The 22,984-nt window shown below is 37.6% G+C and overlaps 1 gene segment (V, D, J or C); it reads right to left on the minus strand.

The window, feature by feature from the left end:
* Positions 1-7,297: 7,297 nt before the first annotated feature.
* On the minus strand, positions 7,298-9,058 carry LOC308497170 (T cell receptor alpha variable 13-1-like). The segment is given in 2 exons: positions 8,920-9,058; positions 7,298-8,761 (listed from the first exon to the last, which is right to left on the minus strand).
* Between the last annotated feature and the right edge of the window lie 13,926 nt (positions 9,059-22,984).

Below are 22,984 nucleotides of genomic sequence, written 5' to 3' on the forward strand. Positions count from 1 at the left end.
GGTGTCAATCAAGAGGTCCCAAACCTGGAAAGGAACAGCCCATTCTAGAGAAAAAAAAGGGATAAAAATTCCAAGTCCTTGCCAGTCAGATTCTTTGAGCCTTTGAGCCTTTTGAGCCCATTCTTCTGCTCAGGACTGCTCCAATCCCTTTGGAGAGTACTTTCTCTTCTAATAATGGCCTTGAGCCACTGCTTTCTGCCGGACCTGCTTCTACCTCTTTGAAGTGTACTTTTTCTTCTAATAACTGCTTTTTCACTACTTTACCTCGGGATCTCATTCAATTCGTTGCTCGAGACACCTAGAACCTGGACATGGCGCTGAGAGGGGCCCACTCTCCAGTAACAACAATATGACCAATATTGCATGATTCCACTTATACATGGTTTCTGAAATAGTCAAACTCTAGAAAGAGAAAGTAGAATGACAGTGGCCAGGGGCTACAGGGACTGGCAAATGAGGAGTTATTGTTCAATGAGTACAAATTCTCAGTTTTTCAAGATGAAAAGAGATATAGAGATAGATGGTGAACAACAATGAAAATGAAGTTAATACCAGTGGATTAAACACTTAAAAATTGTTAAAATGGTAAAAAAAAATTATGTTAAATGTAACATTTTAAAAACTTAAAACATTTTTAAAAGACACATCTTTTTAGGTTTTTACTCTACACATCTGCTTTTCAAATGCAAATATAAGAATGAGTTACAAGGTTACTTAGCAACCAAACATTGCCATTCAGATTTTAAGGTACTGAGGAAATGGGGTTAGAAGGGGAAGGTAGGAAATAGGAGAGAATGCAGATTTTGGATTGTGGAACATTGATTGAACACAGAGGGCCCCAGGTATGCAAATGAGTCACAAGATGGCAAAAATGCTTTGATAGGAGTGGTGAAATGAAAGGCAAGAGCATAGAAAAAAATAATAATCTACACTCTACTTCAAAATGTCCCTCTAGAGGCACTAATTATTGATTATTTTATGAATAAGGTTAAAGGGACGCAGGATAATACACAGTATGGAACTGAGCTCTTCCATGATAGAGGGTTAAAAAGAGAGAAAGAGCGTCAGCATAAAGTTTGTCACATAGTAGGCACCTTAGAAAATAAATTGAGAGTACCCTTAGCTCACCTTAACAAACTAAAATTACATTAATTCATTACACAGTATAATATACAACAGCATAATATACAACAAGAGAAAAAAACACAAATTTCATCGTTTTCCTTATTCAAACCAATACCTATAACATAAAATATACTCCCTAAATATTTATGGAAAAATTGATCTGAAAATCCAACAATTCACACATATTTTTACTGATTTTTTAGTGGGGATGGAAAAGGGACCACATGTTAAACCTGACAAGCCTCCGGGGTCTGAAAATAAAATGGAGAGAGCATAAACAATTTCGTAACTTAAGTGGGCTATGGCGGGAAGTCATATCTTTAGCAAAAAGCTTCGTTTAATCTGTGCCTTTAAGTGGGCCTGTCTATTGTCTGTTTGCACCTAAAATGACATCCTTGGAATGTCAGTAATCCCTTTTTCCAGACCAGAGCAGGAAAGTACAGAATCCCTCATTATCATTCTTGTCCCTTAATTAACATCTCTATGTGAACTATTAACTATCCTGTACCCACCTATGTGAAAAAAGTACCTGTCTCTCCAATTTACTTTTATCCAATCCCAGAGATTTCCCCGCTTTTCTTTCTCCCACCTCTTTAATCTATCACCAATAGATTTAATCTAACCCTCCTCCTTTGATTCTACGTATAAAATAAGCTGCAAACTGCCATCTCACGGAGCATTTTCTCAATCCGTTGAGATTTTGATTCCTGGCAATTGTCATCAGTTTGGCTCAAACAAACTCTATAAGCTTTCTCTTAGGCTAGATGTTTTTCGTCAACATGAGTCAGATGTTTCGGAATGTCCGTCGTAAATTCTTCTAGCTCAATCTATCACGAAACGGCAAATAGTTTATTGTGGCTGCTCTGTGTCTTTAACAAACAATCACAAACCAAATTTTCAATTTTTTGATGAATGATAACTCTACACATGTAATATGCTGCCACAGACCTCACCACTTCCTGTCTCTGATGGCAATTCCTAGCCTTGGTCTCTACAGCAGGTGGAGACATCAAGCAGAGCCCTGGGGGTTTGATACACCTTCTTCCAATAAGTCTCTCACTGTGGACTCTCTAAGGGCACAGATATACAATGCGGAGTCCTCCAGCTGTGAGGCTGAGATGACAAAGTTGACAGACTTCTTTTCTTTCTGAAAATTCAAGGAGTAGCGACCTTCTGTGGCATTTGGCTGGCCAAAAGACTCATGGCGAATAAGGAAAATCATTGCCCCACCGCTGAGCTGCTTGTACCAGATTAGACTATAACTTCTAGCATTGGTGTCATATGTGCACTCCAGGGTCACAGCCTCCTTCTCCTGCACTAACAGTGCTGGTTGGCTTTGAGTAACCTTCTGGGCAATATTGGATCCTGAAAGAAAAAAGGCACAATCACAAGGTTTGGGGATAAATGGTGTGGGATAAAGAAATTATTTCTCACACGCTGCTATCTTTCCTTCCCTGGATACCCAAAAAATGCTTTCTGGACCTCCAAATCTAGGGTCGCAGAGGAGGCCCATTCCCACAGGGGCTTTCCTTACCCAGCCACATGGCAGCCATGACCACCTTCAGAAAGATGGAAAGCAACATCTTTGATTTCTTCTACTACACTGAAAATGTATTGTTCGTCTTCATGTGAGGGCTCTGCAAGGAGAGATGACTCTGAAAGGGGAGAGAAGAAATGCTGGGCTGTGTGCTGCTGCTGCCCTAGAACAGGAAACAGGCATTCACTGGTGTAGCAAGTTGCTGTGGGTGACGTCAAACTTCTCTATGTTCTTGCTGAGAGTCTCACCTAACGCAAAGTTCCTTTCGGATTAGCCAATTCTTAATTTAAAAACAATTACAAATGAAAATAAACAACAGTACAATTGTTTATTGAAAAGAACACCAACTGCTAGGTTAAGTCATTGTATCTGTGATAGAAATAGGTGATAGCAGTTATTTGAAAATACTACATATAATGGAACATGAAAACAACATAAGATGTAATAGTCATGTATCCTCACACCTATGTATGCTGTTGTTTCACCAAAGATTGAAATACTTCACTTTCTTATAAGAAGGCTAAGCCGTTTGGAGTAATCACTATAGCTCTTTAAATCTACTGATTATTATAGCAACATACCTCCTCACTACCAATGACTGTCCAGTTACCTATCTTATGCCAAATAATACGAAAAAGAAAAAATGATCTCCCTCTGCTTAAGACTAGAATGAAACCTTCAGGTGTGGAGCCACATGACAGAGATCCACTTCTCTTCTCCATTTAGTGTGATAGCTCAGCTCTGTTCAGAAAGGCCAGGTAAGACACCAGAGTTTGGTCATTAGGTTATCAAGGCTTTAAATTAACCTTTTTCCCATTACCTCAATTAGGACCCTAAAAGGGCTACAACAAGCCTCTACATTCTGTATGCCCAATTATAAAGAGAATATATCTTAGGTGACCCCATACACCTGCACAGGAGAGCTGATCATAAAAACACTGATTGCAATAAACCATTATGTATGGATATGAAAGGAAAGCCAAGCTGAGAGATATGACTCAACAATATGCCAAACCACAAACACCCATTGCCTCTCACTGCTGGTCTCTTTATACAATAACCAAAAGTTATCCTCCTCGTCTCAGAGTAATTGAAGGCTCAGCTCAATTGGTTAAAGAATCTTCAGAACTTGCACTGGAATCACCATGAAATCTATGGTACCACATACAGTACAAAATGTCTATCTAAGAACCCCTAACATTTTTCTACCAGTTTGTTGAATAACTATAAACTAGTATTAATTTTTCTTTATATTATTCAATTCTGTCATACTTCTCAATTAAAAGAATCGCATGATTATAATTCTGTCTTTCAGAAAGTGTCCATGTTCAAAACAGATCACTTGACACGCTCTTACCAAGTTCTGAACTAATAAGTTTTAAATGACTTATATGAAAAATTAAAAGGGCAATACCAGATTGGTTATACAATAGCTACTTCAGACTCCTATGTCATTCCAATCCCTTGACAGAAGCAAACTTAAATCTAATGGCTGAACTTGTAGACTTCTCCTGGTCATATTTAATCACAAATATATGTAGTGGTAATCATAAATTTTAATGTTGTTCAGAGCTTTCAAATACTATGAGAACAATGGAGTTTGTTAACCATCTTCACCTTTTCTTAACTCTCTTTATATCTCACATATTCCCATTATGAATGACACCAACACATGAACTGTTTGAGAGCAGCAAAGGGAATTTGGGGAGCAATGAAATTTTTTGAATCCTAATCAAGTGTTTGTGATGTGATCTATACAATGTATTCAAAATTCACAGAACTATACATTAAAAATAGGAAATGTTTCTATGTGATTATTTCAAAATAAAAATTTAAAACTCTGGGACCAAAATGACAAAACAGGAATTATCTGCCATCTTCCCACCTCAAAACATATTAACATTCACAATCATACAGTAAATAGAGTACTTTGGGGGAAGTCCGGGAGCCCAGCAGAGAAGTTACACTGTGGGAGAAACACACTGTGTGGGACAAAAATATCAGAGACTGGAAGTATTGAAAAGGGTGGAGAAACTATTTCACTATACCCTAGTCATCTATGCTCCGCAATGCGCACGGCTCAGTGCCAAGAGAAATCCTCTAGTCCTTTGATTTTTTTTTTCCATAAGGGAAAGTAAGAGCATGTGAGTGAGTACCTGCCTGCCCAGCTTTGGGGAACGCTGCCTGAGAGACCCATCTCTTTCCTGCTTCATCCAGAATAGTGAGGTGTGCTGGCCAATTGGGATTTGGGTGCACCTGAGAGAACAGCTGCCAGGGCCTCAGTGGGTATTAAAGGGACACAGAGCCTACTAACCACAGACTCCATCAGGAACCTGCCCACGAGCTGCTGGGGATGCAGTGCCAGAGGATCGTAACAATGGCCCACAGGCATCCCAAGGCTCAGCGCTCGTCTATACACCACTCCACCCTGTGGATGGCTATCACTGCACACTGAGGGCAACAAGAGTGAGCTTTGACCACAAAGAGACCCCAATCTCACACTTGTTAGAATGGCTACTGTCAATGAGACAAGATAATAACAAGTATTGGAGAGGTTGTAGAAAATACACTGCGGGTGGGAATGTAAATTCGTACAGCTGCTATGGAAAACAGTATGGATGCTCCTCAAAAAATTAAGAATAGACCTCCCATAGGACCCAGCAATGCCTCTTCTGGGTATCTACCAAAGAAATCTGAAAACATTTATCCATAAAGATATATGTACCCTGTGTTCATTTCAGCATTATTTACAGTGGCTGAGACGCGAAAACAACCAAAGTGTCCTTTGATAGATGATTGGTGGAAGATGATGTGGTACATACGAGCATATATATGATGGAATATTATTCAGCCATGAGAAAAAATGAAATACTGCCTTTCAGTAACTTGATGAATATCATGGTAACTTGAGAATATCATGGTAAGCAAAACAAATCAGACAAAAAATGTCAAGAACCATGATTTCACTCACATGCAAGATATACAACTGAAAGCAACCAACAAGACAAACAAACACACAGAAACTCATAGACACAGACAAAACTCATAGACACAGACAAAAACACAGACAGTATGGTGGTTCAGGGAAAGGAGTGTGGGAGAGGTAGAAGGGGTACAGAAGGTAGAATACATGATGATAGAAGAAGACTTCACTTTGGGTAGTGAACACACAACGCATATACAGATGATGCATTATAGAATTGTACGCTTGAAATCTATACAATTTTGTTAACCAATGTCACCACAAGAAATTTAATAAATTTAAAAGAAAAACAGTGAGTCTTTGCACATGTGCTCTAGTGAGCATGTGCAGAAAGGGCCCCACATTTCTGTATTGGAAGAAACCACACAAATATGAACAGTCTGCACCACTGCAGGGAGACAAGCAAAAAGTAGGCTGTTAACACCCAGTCTGGATTTGTGGGATGAAGAGAAGGCCAAAAAGTTTGTGGGAAATTGTGCAGAACAATAGGAAACCTATCCACTAAAGGTAGTGAAGATTTAAAGCTTGAATGTGTCTAAGTGTGTACTGATTCTGCACACTCTGACTAGAACATTTATTTTTCTTTTATTAAATAAATTCTTATCTCAGTCTGGTAAACACTTAAGTCCATCGTAATTGCACCCGACCTGTCTTCTAAGTTGGTTTAAGAAGAATAAACCAATAAAATAGAAGCCATGCATTCTTCTCATCCCATCACACTTGTAAGAAATGGACCAATCAAGAGTCACCTTGCTTTTACTGCACAGGAGCTAGTGGTCTAGTGAGGGAAATAATATAATCATTGGGATGTTGGACCTTTCTTGTTCAGATGTTATAAACCTAATTTAATCTGATGACTTCCATTACGAGAACAAACCAGTTAGCTAATAACCAACCACCATAACTCAGCCAACAGGGTCATATCATCATATCAATCAATAATTATATCCATCCTCAGCAAGAGTATAAGCAATCTTGGAAATAGCCTAACCTTGATCAGGGGTGGGGAATTAGAGAATTAATTACATATGCAACTTTCATTCCATTGATTATTTATAACAATAAAAGTAGTAACCTTTTTTTAAAACAAGGCTGTGGTTAGCACTGTTTAATTCATTCAAAGCATGAAGATAAGGCAGAGAGATGGGTAACAAGCTATCTCTAAATTAATCATTAGTCTAATACCTTTGTGCAATTCACTAACAATAGTATAATGGCTAATAAATACTTATAAAAATGTTCCCATATACCTCAGAAAAGAGGATTTCACTCATGTTAAAAAAAAATTACACAATTGTTAGTAAAATTAAATAAATTTCAGGTGTACAATTCTGTATTACATCATCTATAAATCCCATTGTGTGTTCACCACCCAGAGTCAGTGAGAAACAAAAACTCATAGACACAGACAATAGTTTAGTGGTTACCTGAGGGTAAGGGGGGGTGGGGGATGGGAGATGAGGGTAAGGGGGATCAAATATATGGTGATGGAAGGAGAAAAACTTTTATCAATAAAATATGACTTCACTGAAATATGACTTAAAGATCAGAAAATAAAACATTAGATAAACTATGAAAATTATGGTCATGTAACGTTAATAAAAAAATACTTCATTAGAAATAAAAAAAATTACAAGTCAAGAAATAAATTTAATTATCTTAAAACAAAGCTTTATTGAGAAAAAAGACATACAAATTGAAAAAATGGTACATTCTTAAACGATCAAATAATTTAATATACACAACAGCAGTTTTGTTGTTCACAAATCAATTTATAAATTGAATTCTATAACAAAGTTTAATTTAAAATTGTGAATAAAAAGCAGAGGTCACCTTTCCTTTTTCGTTTGACAAACATCTACTGATTATCAACTATGTGAAAAAGTTTGTGCTAAGTACTGCAGCAATGGCAGTGAATAATACAAACTGTGTTCTAAATTCTATGAGAAAGTAATTGTGAACAGATGAATATGTAATTTTGTCAAAAGAAGTACATTAGTGAGTTTAAACAGAAATCACATTCTTAAATCACTTCTTATGCTAATTTCCACAAACACAAATAATATACACCATCACTGAAATCGAAAAGAAAACCAAAGATCACATTTATTTAGAAAGTGGCCAGTGCACAAAGAAAGGTCTGTCAAATGTGCCACAAATATAGAAGTAAAAAATTAATATAAAACTGAAATTTATTAAAATCTTACAGAGCTATTAAGAAGCAGGTACTTGACGAAAAGAATGATGAAATGGAGAATGGTCAATTCAAGATACAACATTGGGTGAAAAGAACCATGATCCTAATTAAAATAAAAATTGATAGAAAGGGTAACCTAAATATTAGCAATATTATCTAATTACAGAATTATCAATTTCATATTTTTGTATTCTATATATTTTCTATATTTGGCATATAATGGTTTATAATCAGAAAAATAATAAATACTAATTTCAAAACACAAAATTTAAAAGCCCATCCCTATTTAGGATGGGAGTATTGATACCAAGCATTTTTTAGAGGAGAACAGTGTGAATAAACAATGTAAAGTCATCTTTAAAGCCTAAATTTCAAAATAAAACACTACTAACTCCCATCAAGAATCCACTAAGCAACAGTCATCCAATATAATGTTCTAACCCTTCCTGGGTCATCTTGACCCTAACCTACTTATTATGTGTTTTTAACATCCAACACATTAGTTTCCACTGGCAGACAAAATTTGATAAGTATTAATACTATCTAGGTTTGAAGGTCGTTCCAAAGGGGAGCGGTGGCTCCACTCGCAGGTTTGCGTACAGGTTGCAGGTGCCTGAGGAGCAATGTGCACTCGCTGCACAAAAGTAGACAGCTGAGTCTCCAGGTTGAGTGGCCTCGATGTGCAGGGAGAGCTGTTTGGCTGCTTTATTCAATGAAAGAGTGAATCTTCCATCTTCGGTTTTGTCCTTATTTGAACGAATGTGTATAATGAGCTGGGGACCTTTTCCAGCTTCTTGCTTATACCAAAGGAAATACTGAGAGGCGCTGTCTGTATAAGAACAATTCATATCACAGCTGTTTCTCTCGTGAACACTCAGGGTGGGAGGACTCTGAACCACATTCTCTCCTCCGCTGACCCCTATGCAGAAAGAAAAAGTCAGAGGAAGGAGAAGAGTTACCATATCATTATGCTTCAGAATTTTCTTTTTCTACAGCACCTAGAGGACACCTGAATTAGGCAATCTTAACTCTACAGAATATCCACTAATGTACTCTTTCCCACAAGCCTCAACTCACGTTCCAGCTGCAGCCACAAGAACATGAATACAGCACCAACGGATGTCTTCAGCATTCTTCCCATTTAGGATCAACCGTGGACCTGCAAACTACAGCCAGGGGAGCTACTTCTGGTATCAGGTTATCCTTTCCTTTCTCTAACAAACACAGGGGTTTCTCACACTGTGTATCCAGCCAATAAGAAAGAGGCCCCGCCTCTGCCTTAGCCCATTCATTCAGAACCCACTGAAATGAGCCTCCACATGTTCTGTATCAGCAGAGGTGCACTGCCACCTTGTGGTCACATCCCTAACGACTGAACACACTGGTTAAATGTTCCCTTACCTTGTGCCTCTGAGAGTCAGACACGTAAGTAAAGGCAGCAATAGGTCAAACGAATTATGTTTTAAATCAGAGATGAAGTAAGAATGTAGAGATCAAGGTTTATATCACTGCACACTACTGAGTCATTATTAACATGTAGGAAACAGGCAGATGCTATTGGTATTTATCCAACGATGGCCTGGGTTTACATGTTTGAAATCAGGATAGCACAATCATTCATGTATTAAAAACAAAACATAACACCTTCCTGTTCAGCTAAATCCATCATCTTCATCTGTCTGCTATGGGGAAAAACTCTTTGTAAAGGCAAGATATAAGTCAAAGATCAGAATTAGAGACAGAAGATCTTTCAATATTCCCAGTGCCCATTATCTGAGACTCTGCCTCTCTCAGCTGGCCTTGCCTGTGACCTTGCTTTTCTCAGAGAATGGACAGTACCAATAGTCAAAATGAGGAATTTTCCTGCAGTTGAGATGACTGTGATAAAAAGTAAAACAGCAAACCGTAAAGTTAAAGGAGCAGGGAGATATTTTCCACAAGTTATTAACACTTCAGCCATAGGAAACCATTTGACCCATGGTTGGATCTGACAGGCTTGAAGACATCTATTCCAATGCTCTGTGCCTTACAAGCTTCAAAGTACTGAAAGAGTACAGCTTCTGAGAAAACATCGAGCTGCAGACTCAGAAAATGGACCACATGTCAGTTTATTCTAGAGGTGCTTTCATTTTCTCATATGAACATGGATGGCATGTCCTAAAATTACTGACTCATACACTCAGTGGAATTATTTCTAACATATAAGCCATCTCTCCTGGCATGTATTCCTGTTTTCCTGACCATTGCTGGTTCAGATGTCATACTCTATCCCTTTCTCCCAAGCTCCACTGCAGTGTACTTTCCCTAAGACATTGATAAAGTCCTCCAGTCCTCAGAGTATTCAGAATTAAGTTTCCCACCCAAATTCCTTTCTCATCCACTTCAATTGCTTGGAATTTTCTGATTACCTCTGTGAGAATAAATCTACAGAAGCCCAAATATTGCCTGAGTCTGCCAGGGTCATCTTACAAATAGAATTGGGCGCTAAAATGCTGACCTTGAGAATGGTCCCTGGGAAATCAAGACTACCCCATTTCCAGAAATGGGACCTCCTTCCCTGTGATTTGAACTTAGTGGTCCTCTGAAATTACAAGAATTCTACTCTCTCTTCCACATCTCACTCCCTTGACAATTTAAAGACAGTGATGATGAAGACTATCAACTTACTCTGTAAATATATGTGTATGTGTAAAATGTGTGTTTTCATGTAGGTAAAACTTCCTGATTTTGAGGAATTTCCATTCTCTCTCATTCCTCATAATATAAGATTTCTCAAATCCTTCCCCGTATTGGTTTCCCTTTTTGGGGAGATAGATGCTTAAGTTGATAACTGCCCTTTTGAGGTATGCATACAGAACTGAATGTAATTGTGTGCATGTTTATATGAAATTTAGTGTGTCACATATTAACTACAGCACAGATATAGCCATACCTTGGACAAAATTCACAGCTCCATGATGATTTCACAGACTATTGCTTTACTTGCTGTCAAAGTTTTGGCCTAGAAAACCTTCATGTAGCATCTCCATGGACTGCCAGCTGCATGAGTCTTCCAATTCCAATTATTGTTTTTGCTGACAGTGTGTGAGTTATGCTCAATATACTCATATCCTGCCTAAGGAATGTCCACCTGTGTAATGAATATATTTTCTATTTCCAGGCAAGTCTTTAGAAATACATCTGGGCGTTGAGGATGGCCCCATCATCTTTGGTTTTCTCCTAAGGAGACCAGTCAATGATGCACTGGTTTCCTGGTAGAATTAACTGGCTCAGCATGAGTTTCCTTTCCTGTGAAAGATTTCAAACATTTACACCAATCAGAATTCTCATTCAGGTGTTCAAAATGATTGACCATGGCTTTCCCAGACACATATAACAGATATCTACGTACCTGGATGTGCACTAGACAGTTTCTCTTTGCCCAGCAGTATGACCCTGCGAGAAGGAAGCAGGGGAAAGAATGTTAAAGAGGAAGTGAAAAAGTCCAGTATTTTTCTTCTCCCAGCTCATATGTTTTTTTTTTTTTTTTTAGTTTTTGTTAAGTAAGACTGGACTAAAGGATTTTTTGGAACTCTAAAATTATTTTTATTGAAGACTGGTTATGTGCAATGTAGAATTGTGTGACAGTGGGGAGAATTGTCCTGCGTCATGGAACCCCAAAACCATTTTCACATCCACATGCAACCTAGTGGGTCTGAGGTGCCCATAAGCAATCCTGGGTTCTCTTCACTGACACAGCAGGATCCTCAGGATGAGTTCCTATCTAAGTGTTCATTTCTCCTATAAGATCACTGATAGATCAGGGAGAACCTAAACCATAGTACAATGGAATAAAATGGGATTTTACCACTGAGTATAAAGGTCATTACACACATGTGGTCAGGGTGGCTTCATGATTAAACCATGGGTAAGCAGGATGTTCTTCTGGAGACATATTTCTGATATGTGTATCTATACCTTATCATTCAGATCATGTGGGAAAAATGAAAGATACTCTCTACAACTGGGAGAACTGGGTGAGCTTTCTCATCTGCAAGGCAAGATGCACTTTGTAAAACCACCTAATTGCACTCTGCCTTCTGGCCTTTCTACTTGCAAGGTTAGTTTGGGGTTCAAAATTCCCAGCCAGGGCTAGCTATATAATTTTTGAGATCAAGTGGAAAATGAAAATTTGGCGTCTCTTATTCAAAACAGCAGGGGAAATCCCATAACATTTCTAGTGGAACCACTTTTTAAAAATGTTAACTCTTCATACAAATCAGTTTCATGTAAGTCTGAGATTAATTTTTTAAGACTTTTCTTTCAGTCATTTTAGAGTCACAGAAAAATGAAGAATGTACAGAGAGTTCCAATATTCCTCCGTCGCTCACACATGAAATTCCCCCATGAGAGTGATATCTTTCTTACAATTGATAAATGTACATTGGCACATTATAATCAGTCAAAGTGAATAGTTTACTTTATTGTTTACTGTTGCTGTTGTGCATTCTATGGGTTGACATGAATATATAATGGCATATATCCATCATTATAGTATCAAGAGACTAGTTTCATCACCCAAAATTTCCTCTTTGCTCAGCCTAGTCACCCCTCACACTCCCCTCAACACTGGCTACCACTGTTTTTTTTACTGTCTTCCTAGTTTTGTCTTTTCCAGAATGTCACATGCTTAGAATCATACAATATGCATGTAACCTATTCAGATTGTCTTCTTTCTTTTGAGTCTCCTTTCCTGCAAAAGATTATGTTCAATTTTCCCCTATCTTTTAATGGCTTGATAGCTCATTTCTACTTAATACTGAATAATATTACATTCTTTGGATGTACCACTATTTATTTGTCCATCCACCTACTGAATGACATCTTTGTTGCCTCCAACCTTTGATAATTATGAATAAAGCTGCAATAAACACACCTGTGGACAGGATTTTGTGTGCAGATAATTTTTCAATTCCTTTGGGTAAATATGCAGGAACATCATTACTGGACTGTATAATAAGAGCATGTTTAACTTTTAAAAAACTACCGAACTGCTTTACTGAAATTTCCATGTATGCACATTCATTTTGTAATAATTACAGACAAAGTTTACTGCACCCCTTTGCCACATGTCAGAACCCCAGAGAGTGAAAGCATGCAGAGGTACAACAGGTGACCCTGACAACTGCTTCACTCACACACTCACTCTTGTGACTGTGAACCTGAGCCTGAATGTGTCCCTGTCCTGTTTCCTACTACCCCATGTATCTCCTCTGCTCACACATATTTCCCATCTGCTTATGGAACTTCCCTTAAAAATCACAAGTAAAAGATTAAATTATTAGGAATTTCAAACAGAGACCAAAGAGCATTAAACCAAGGACAACTTCTGAGCCTGTTTTCTGCAACCTCTGACCTCTGTCATTCACTTACAGAAAATTCCACCCACCCAAACATTGGCCCAGGCAAATGTTTTCTTATAGTCAATATGTTCTACCACATTCACTGAGCAAAACTTCTGTCTGAGCTCCGTCATTCATGTAACAGGAAACTTAACTCACAGTGGCTCAGACCAATTGCACAGTCATCTCTCCAAAATTGTATCTGTGGACATAGCAGGGAAGGTAAGAGGCAATATTTCCAATGTATGAAGGTAAAAAGGTTTTATTTTTTAAACACCTTATGTAAGAGATGTTTGTGGGATAGAGTGTGAGGAAGGGTGCATGATGTTTCTAAGAGAATCAGTGTCTCACAGGGTAACAGAGAATGTTGAACATACAATCCTAGGCAGAATAACCCCATTTCCCAAATTCCATGGTTTGACAGAGAATTTGAGAATTCACATGTATGATAATTCTGATAAAGGAAAAACTATCTGATAACATCGATAGAATACTGTAGAAATAAATAGATTTTCTTGAAATCAGGACATTTCTATGACCAAGACATACAACCACGATCTGAACAGAAAATGATTTTAACCAAATTTGAGTAGTGAAAAATAAAATGTGTGTACAATGCCCCCTCTGACTTAATTTCCACCTCTCCCCTTCTGCTGTCCAACCCTTGGGCACCCTGCTGACTCACATAGATCATTCTGATGACTTTGCTCGTCCAAGTAATTTTTGCCCTCTCCCTTTCCTTCAATTCTTTTCTGTCTGTTTTATTCTGTACCTTCTTCTCTTTATTCTTGTTCCTTCATTTTCAGGGAGACAAATGAAAAGTTAGGATATCTGAGGTATTGAAATAACTTATAGGTCAGTGAGTTTGGAGAAATTTAGTCATAACTATTAAAAATATGGAGATGTTTTCTGTTGTGCTTTATTGCTCACAATGACCAGTAACATTTTTACTCCTGTACCTCTTCTCAGAGAATCATCTTCACAGTGGGTTTATAGATTGTGGACTCTAGCTTTTTGAATTTTATGTAGAATGGCAAAGCTGAAAAACTGAGACCAGTTTTACACCAACACTGTTACTCTCTCCTCATCTTTGCTGAGCCAATTTATTGGTTTACATGCTCACTGTTCTCCTCTCTTAAAGATCAACCCATTTGGACCACCAGAAAAAGTCACTTCTTGTAAGGCCTACAGTACCCCTAGTGGTCCGAAACCATCAATAAAGACCACTTAAGACAGACTAACTCAGCTGTCACACTACCCAGCCCCAATTACTCCATGTTTCCTGATGAAGGAAATGAAGATGGTCAGAAAACAAACTAACTGCCCAGACTGAATGGTGATTAAAAATGAATCAAATCCTATTTTTAAAATGTCATTTCATGAAAACTATTATTTTGAAATAATTTGAGAAATCTCATCTTGTGCTATTTATGTGATTTTTTTTACCTTAGTTCAAAATAAATGCATAAACACTTCTAGAAGTTTTAGTGTAAATAGGATAATTTACTAGATCTTAAGAATATAGTAGAGATGATAACGTACTAATGTACGGTCCACTGGGGAAGACGAAGATATACATAATGATAATACAGTTAAAGAGTAAGACACTAAAAGGAACAAAAACTAAAAGCTATATGATCCCAGAGGAAAAAGAACTACATATATGTGGGGTAGCTGAATAAAATCCTATGAAGAAGATGTCATTTTCTACTTTCCCCACTTATTGGTGAGAAGAAGAGAACATGGACAATCCCTTATAATGGCTTGTGACTTTTATTATTTTTAACAATAGGATGAATTCATGAATATATGAATTATTAAAAGTAGTAAAACATTACATATAGACTAAAATACCTTTTGAATACCATTCCCAATTCTTATTCCCAATCACTTAATACCCTGATTCTTTCTTCACCTTGATTACTTTGTATGGATGCTTTCAGGTTTTTTACTGTAGACTTAAATCAGCAGAAAATATACAATATTTCATTTATACTTTATTACAATACATATACATTGAGTATTCCATACTTTAACTGATTTTTATAAACTTAACAATAAATTTGTAGGTATTGTTATGTTAGCACACACAGGTCCTCTGCAACATTATATCCTATACGATGGATATAATACCATTTATACAGCCCTTACTATATTGACAAACACTTAGGATATTCATGTATTTTTGTCTATGCAATGTAACACTACAATACAACTTTTAGTGATTTATCTTTATTCACATGTGCACATATTTGTCTACAAGCAGAGACTAGAAGAAATGAAGGAACATTGTGACTCTACATGGTGAAAATCACTCCAGGCAGAGGGAAGATGAGGGGCAAAGGCTCTGAAGGAGAAAGGGATGAATTCATGTACTGATTATTGTGTTAAATAGTTTTTCCATTTTATTCCTCTTAATGTGCATTAGAACTGAAGATTTTGAGCTCATTTGATAAACTCTCTCTGAAATTACTGTCCTAATATATAGCTGGAGTATAGTTTGCTACGACAGCCACTGAGTTCATTCTAAAGACAGTAAATCAGCAAGATAAAAAGTATCCTCAATGAGAAGGAGCAGCATATACAAGGGTGGAAATGGTATAAAATAACACACACACATAATTTATGGAAACTTGTCTAGAAAAAGAAAGACACTCAATATTTCCTAAATCAACAGAGAGAGAAAAAATTTATAAATACAGCAGAAGACAGACTAGAAAAGAAAACAATAAGAGCATGTGGAGCAAAACAAAAACTTTTAGAAATGATTTAAATATATCAGAAAACAAAACATATAATAAGAGATTATTGGATGGGATCAAAATTTACAAAAGTGCTACATATTGCTTAAGAGAAAAAATGAACAAAACTGTGCACATTGGATGGGATTCTTCCTGCTTCCACTCTGTCACTCACTAATCCCACCATACTCACCACAGGAAGGCCAATTCTGCAAAGGGTAGTCAAAGAGGACTCCAAGGAAACACCAAGTTAGTGAACTAAGTTAACTCCTACCTAGGTGAGATCTAAGAAAAAAGAAAAAAGACAAAGGTTTAAAAAATTAATAGTTAGATAAAAAAGAGAACAGAAAAAAAAGGAAAACTTGTAGAGTGGAAACACCAGGAAGAAATTGAGGTTTACAAGAAACCAGGAAACTAAAATTAAGGAAATCTATATCTTGATATAGCAGAGAATAAAAAAGCCAAGTGTTGACAACAGCTTTTACACTGTTATTGGTTATCCCTCCACCTTCATTCTTTTACATATGGAATTGTCGTGCGGGGCGTCCGGCGGGGTCTCTGGTCCCGCTCCCCACATAAGAACGCAGGACACGGTGAGGTCAAAAAGGAACACCCACGGAGCCATAAGTAGGGGAGTCAGATCACTATATTCTCACCGGTGGCATCCGCCTCTCTGCAATCCGCTCTTGCTAGCCCCCATTCTCTCTGCTAGCGTAGCCACAGCAGTTATATTAGTGGCCAATGGCTCACGGGTTACAGCTGACGGCCAACTAGCCACAGCTGATGGCCATCTGATCACAGTTAATGGCCATTTACGACCCGAACCAGCACCTTTCTGTGTGAGGCCGAGAGCCTGGAAACTGCTTTTTGGGGCTTTGTCCCCACAGGAATCTTTTATGAACTGCTTATAAAAGCACATTTCTAAATCTCCTTAAAATCCATTAAGAGAAGGTGGAAAACCCCCTTCATGAAAATAATGTACAATTGTCCTGTGCACAAATAATTAGCGGAAAGTTGAATTAAGGGCGTTTTAACAGTTTAATTTATAAACTTCATATTTATTTACTAGGAGGATTGATTTTTATATCTTATTATATAAAACATACCACAAAATTATTCTGATAGAACTAAAGAGCTTCTGCACAGCAAAAGAAACCATCCACAAAACAAGAAGGCAACCAACCGAATGAAAGAAAATATTTGCAAACAACACCTCTGGTAAGGGCCTAATATCCAAAATATATAAAGAACTCATACAACTGAACAAAAGAACAAACAATCCAATTAAAAAATGGGCAGAGGACCTGAAAGACACTTATCCCAAGAAAACATACAAATGACCAACAGATATATTAAAAATGTGCAACTTCACTAGCTTTTAGGAAATGCAAATCAAAACCACAATGAGACACCACCTCACACCTTTTAGTATTACTACAAGACAAGTAAAAACAAATGCTGGAGAGGCTTGGAGATAAAGGAACCCTCATACACTGCTGGTGGGAACGAAAATTGGCACAGCCACTGTGGAAACCAGTATGGAGAGTTCACAAAAAATTAGAAACGGAATTACCATTTGACCCAGTGATCCCTGTTCTGGTTATCTACCCACAAAATCTGAAAACATTTATTGGTAAAGATATATGTACCCTTGTGTTCACTGCAGCATTATTCATGGTACCTAAAGCAAGGACAGCAAAGTGTCCTTTAATAGGTGATTGGATAAAGAAGATTGGTGCACGTATACAATGGACTATTCCTGAGCCATAATAATAAAGATGAAATACTGCCATTTGTGACAACATGGAAGAAACATGAGATTATCAGACTAAGACAAATAAATCAGACCAAAAATGTCGAGAACCATATGACTTCACTCATATGTGGGATATAAAACTGAAGCAACAAATGAACAAAACAAAAAAACAAAAACTCATAAGCACTGACAACAGTTTAGTGGTTATCAGAGGATAAGTGGGAGAGAGTAGAACAGAGTAAAGGGGTCAAATATATGGTGATGGAAAGAGAACTGACCCTGGGTGGTGAACACTTAACGCTATATATGAATGACGTTCTAAAGAACTTTACACTTAAAACATATATAATTTTACTAACCAATGTAACCTTCACAAATTTAAAAAAATTTTCTTAAAAAGAAATTATGAGTCAAACCTATAATGTAAAGTATATTCAAAAATTTAACAATTGATTAGTTTAATATACATGTTTTAGTGCACTGTTTCCAGGCAAAAAAAGTATTCCTCTGTGTTAGATACCACTCATAGGTATTGTGAACAGAAGTCTAATTATCCTAACAACTCTATTAATGTGATAAAGGGTTGGAAATGTGTAGGAAAGGTATTGTGTATTTGATATTAAATAACGAAAACCGCTAGAGTGGATCAAACAGTCAGTGACACTCAGCAGTCAGGCTCAAGTTCTGCTCAGAGTTTGTGCTCAGCTCCCCCTGCAGTTTCTGTCACTGTGTCACTCAGAGCACAGTAGTACATAGCCGAATCTGACTCCTGCACGGAGGCTTTCTCCAGGTGGAAGGATTTTGATTGTTTGTGGTAGGTGGCTTCAAAACCTTTGTTGCGTCCCTTCTCACCATCTGCCACGGCTTTCAGGAGGAGCTGTGGACCTTCTCCGGGATACTGAACATACCAGAAGAGAGTGGGGTACCCTGAGGCTTCATAAGAGCAGTTCACATTCAGGGAACTCCCTTCTGAGAGAGTCACTGGGCCTTCCGTCTGGGACACTGAGTCTCCATGGGTTCGTCCTGGGGAAAATAAAACAGATCTGTGATACCTGGGCATAAAGCTCTTCAATAAAATTATGGTTAAAGGATTTGCTGACATAATAGAAGAAAGACTACGTATTTTAAGAGACATGTTACTTACCAAGCACTAAGAGTACCACAGTCACTAAGCCTGAAGAAGACTTCATCTCCAGAGTGTCACCTAAAGAATGTTCTTGATTCTTAACATGAGCAACTCTGGAGGAAACAGTGAAATGAGAAATCGAAGCCTGCATTTCACACAGGAAATGCGTTTGTGTTAGGAAGTTGCATCCCCTAGTGGACAGGGACTGAAATGGGCGCCCATTTCCTAGACTCCTTCCAAAGTCAGTTCTCATCTCTGACTGTATTTCCCAAGTACAGGACAATTTTCTGAACAACGGCTTTCATGTACTCTAAGGTCTACGGGTATTTTCTTCTTAGGCCATCACCTCACAGGGAGTTGTCTAACAAAGCAGAGAAAATAACAAATCAAGCTTTTTAATCCTTTTTTTATATTTTTATGTAACCATTGTGGGCCAGGCTATATAGTACATTGAATATCAGAAAAGATTTTGGGTGGCAATGATAGGAAGGATTAAGAAGTAGAGTTATTATTGAATGATTCTGTTATTCAGCACTGTAATCCAGCATATAGAACAACAACTGACATTTATTATGCATTCACTAAATATTTGTTAAATTAAAAAAATAATAAAAATAATCAATCTTTGATACTGGAATCACTACTACCTGAAATACAATATTTCCTCAGTCCTAAATTATGTCAATTATAACTCTGCTCTTTTAAATAGGAGCGCTTTAGGAGATTAGTCACACTATCTTATCAGTAGGTAAATGTTCCTGAATTTCACAATCATTATATTTGATACTTTCAATGCCAGATAGAAAAAAAACAAAACACCATGACGGAAGTTACTGATTTCCTGTAAAGTAAACTGAGATCACTATCTCTTTCTCCCACTAGGTCGTCCACTCTGAGATAGTGGCTAGGCTATGTGAATCAGACGAATACCAATCCTATAGTACTAATGCAGAGCTAGCTTCAGGTATCCTTTGCCTTTTGTCTCCCTTCAACATTTTGTTGCAAAAACTTAATCAATTAATTTTCCTCCATAGGCCAGGGAACATAGAAAAATGTGAATTTGCATCATAAGTTAGGATTCCCTTCCTTCCCAGCTTTTCATATTGTTAAACAGACCAGCTGATATTCATTCAACAGTGATAGTAGAATCAATGTGTGTGAGATTTAACATTACAGATTCTGGAATTTCACCACTAATTGCTGAATCATTGTTTCCAGGATTGAGACCCACTGATGTGCAATTTTTGAAAGCTCCCCCAGGTGGCTTTGGTGCAGCCAGCCTGATACCACTTGACAAGATCTCATTTGTGATGCTGTATTAGACCAAGTTAGTCCTCAAAGATCAGAGAGAAATTTTGGGATCAGCCTGAAAAATATCCCTATGTCTACACAACTTTTTGAAAGTGAGTCTTTTTCTTTGAAGTGCCTGCAACAAAAGCAAGTACTTCCTTAGCTCCCTTTTTATGACCAGTCTTTTAAAAAAACAACAAAACAAAACTTCTGAGGGTGTCTGGATAAAGTTCTGGAGAAGGACACCTCTTTCTGTAAGGTCCTGTGAACATCTACCATAGACATGCACGTGAAAGCTTAGCTGAGTGCGTCCCAGGAGCTCTCTCCACAAATTCAGGCCAAAGGGCTTCATGAGTCCACAGGCAATGTGTGAATAGTCTCCCAGATGTGGCTCTAGTAGGAAATTCAGGTTCAGGTATTGTTTGGGTTCACATATCCCTCCTCCTTCTCCTCCATCTTCCAAATCCCATTGTCAGAACCTGACACAAAACTAATCTAGAAAGAAACTCTGGAAAAGGAGCTACAAACATCCTTTCTGACAAACAGAGAGAGTGCAAACTAGGTAGGGATGACGGTGGGTTGCAAATCAACAGTATAGCCTTGGATGCAGAAAGTTGTATCTACACCTTAAACAAAACAAAACACTTTTAAGCCAATGATCATCAGCAGTAGGATTATTTTCCATTTAGGGTCACACAAAAGGACTTGTACACATTTGGATTTTTAATGTTTTTATCAATGCATAATTTTCAAAGAAATAAATGGCACCTATTAAAGTATAAATTTCATAAACTGGACATTTGTATACATTTGTGAAGGCCCCCCCACAAACAGGATAATGGACATATGCATCCCACCAAAAGGATCCCCATGTCTCTCGTAATCCTTCTATCGAACTGCTCCCCACCTCCCACCCCCATTTTCAGACAACACCTCTGTCATAACATAATTTGCATATTTAAACATTTTATATGAAGAGAATCACATGTATTTTTTTGTCAGGCTTCTTTCTCTCAGCATAATTATTTTGAGATTTTCCTTTGGTCTCATAAGTATCAATGACCCATTTGTTTTTGTTACTCAGAAGTATTCCATCACAGCGATGTAAAACAATTCCTTTATCTATTCACCTGGTGATGTGCATTTCAGCTGCTCCCAGATTGGGGCTATTACAGGTAAAGCTGCTATGAACATTTATCTTTACGATATTTTATAGACATGTGCTTCCATTTCTCTTTGGTTAATGCCTGAGAGTGCAATGGCTCCATCATATGATAGGTACACATTGAACTTTGTTTTTTCTAGTAACTTTTCTGTAAATGCCTTGGATTTTCTACTTAGACAATGAGGCTGTCTGTGAATAAAGATAGGTTCACTTCTTCCATTCCAAACTCGATGTCTTTTGTTTCTTTCTCCCCTTATTTGACAGGCTAGACCTGTCAAATAATATGAAATTCAAGTATAATATGAAATATAAGAGATAAGAGTCAAAATTTTTGCCTTATTCCTGATTTTAGGGGGAAAGCATTCAGTCCTTCACCATCAAGTACGACACTTGATATAGGTTTTCTTGTACAGGCCCTTTGTTTAGTCGAGGGAATTACCTTTGATTACTAATTTGCTGAGAATTTCAAATCATGTATAGATACTGGATTTGTCCAATGCATTTTCTGTGTCCACTGAGGTTACTATCATTAACTGATCATGTGCTGCTTGTCAATTTCTTTGGAAGCATTATTGATAAATTGTCACAGCAAAATATTAAAGAAGATATCATTCTCCCATTTAACAAATGATGAAACAAAGCTCACAAGTGTCTACAAAGCACATGGCAGAACTGATAGCTCTGAACACAGCTCCCTCTGATAGTAAAAACTTGTTCCCTGGATTTTTCACTACAGATTATTTTTGAGAAAATTTCAAAAACTACACGGTAGCAAAATTAGTACTTGAGCCTTTGAAATATCTTAAGACAGTGTGTTAACAGGTTATTTATGCAAATAGCACTAATAAAATAACTAAATAATTGTGTTGCAAAAAAGGGGGTTCTTGGTATCATCACACGAAATAATTGAAGGACACACAAAATAAGCCAAGAAAGCAGTGGCCTTACTGAAAGAAGATAAGATAGGACACTCCCAAAATAGTGGGAATGGGCAAGTCAGGAGAAGGGCAACTACATCAAAGGACAAAGGGAGTTAGGAATTTATTACCCTCAAAGTGAGGCCAGAAAACATCAAAATTTAGTGGTGGTACTATAGGCGTTCCTAGGTTGGGCCTTATGACCACTTCTTCCTGGCAGAAGGAGAGATTCTCTTCCTTATTTGGCTCTAGGGGAACTGTCATGGCAGTACAGCGGGTGTAGACTCTCCCTGCTTCTACCATATTTCCCCCAAAATATGACCGTATCTTATATTAATGTTTGCTCCAAAAGATGCATTATGGCTTATTTTCAGGGTGTGTCTTATTTTTTCATGTAAAACAATCTAGGATTATTCATTTATCCATTTACAAAAATCTACATTTATTCAAATACAGCCATGTTATCTTCTAGAACATCGTCATAACTCTCCAAACCCCAAATTCTGACTTGAACTTCTTGCAACTCCATTTCCTGTAGAACAGTTGGCCCCAGTCTGTCATGTCCAGCAATGGAGCTATCCTTAAATGAGCCCTTCTTATCCATGTAGCCTGCCCGTAGTGCATTCGCAACACAGTTGTCAGTGATTTTATCCCAGGAATTCTTCACCCAAGTCATGTTCTCTTGCAGGCGAGGCTTCACAAAGTTCCCACGCTGATTTCTCTCCATTCTATTTTCAGTATAGTCATTGATTTCCATGCACAAATC

Source organism: Rhinolophus hipposideros (assembly GCF_964194185.1).
Source record: "Rhinolophus hipposideros genome assembly, chromosome: 5".
Lineage (NCBI taxonomy): Eukaryota > Metazoa > Chordata > Mammalia > Chiroptera > Rhinolophidae > Rhinolophus > Rhinolophus hipposideros.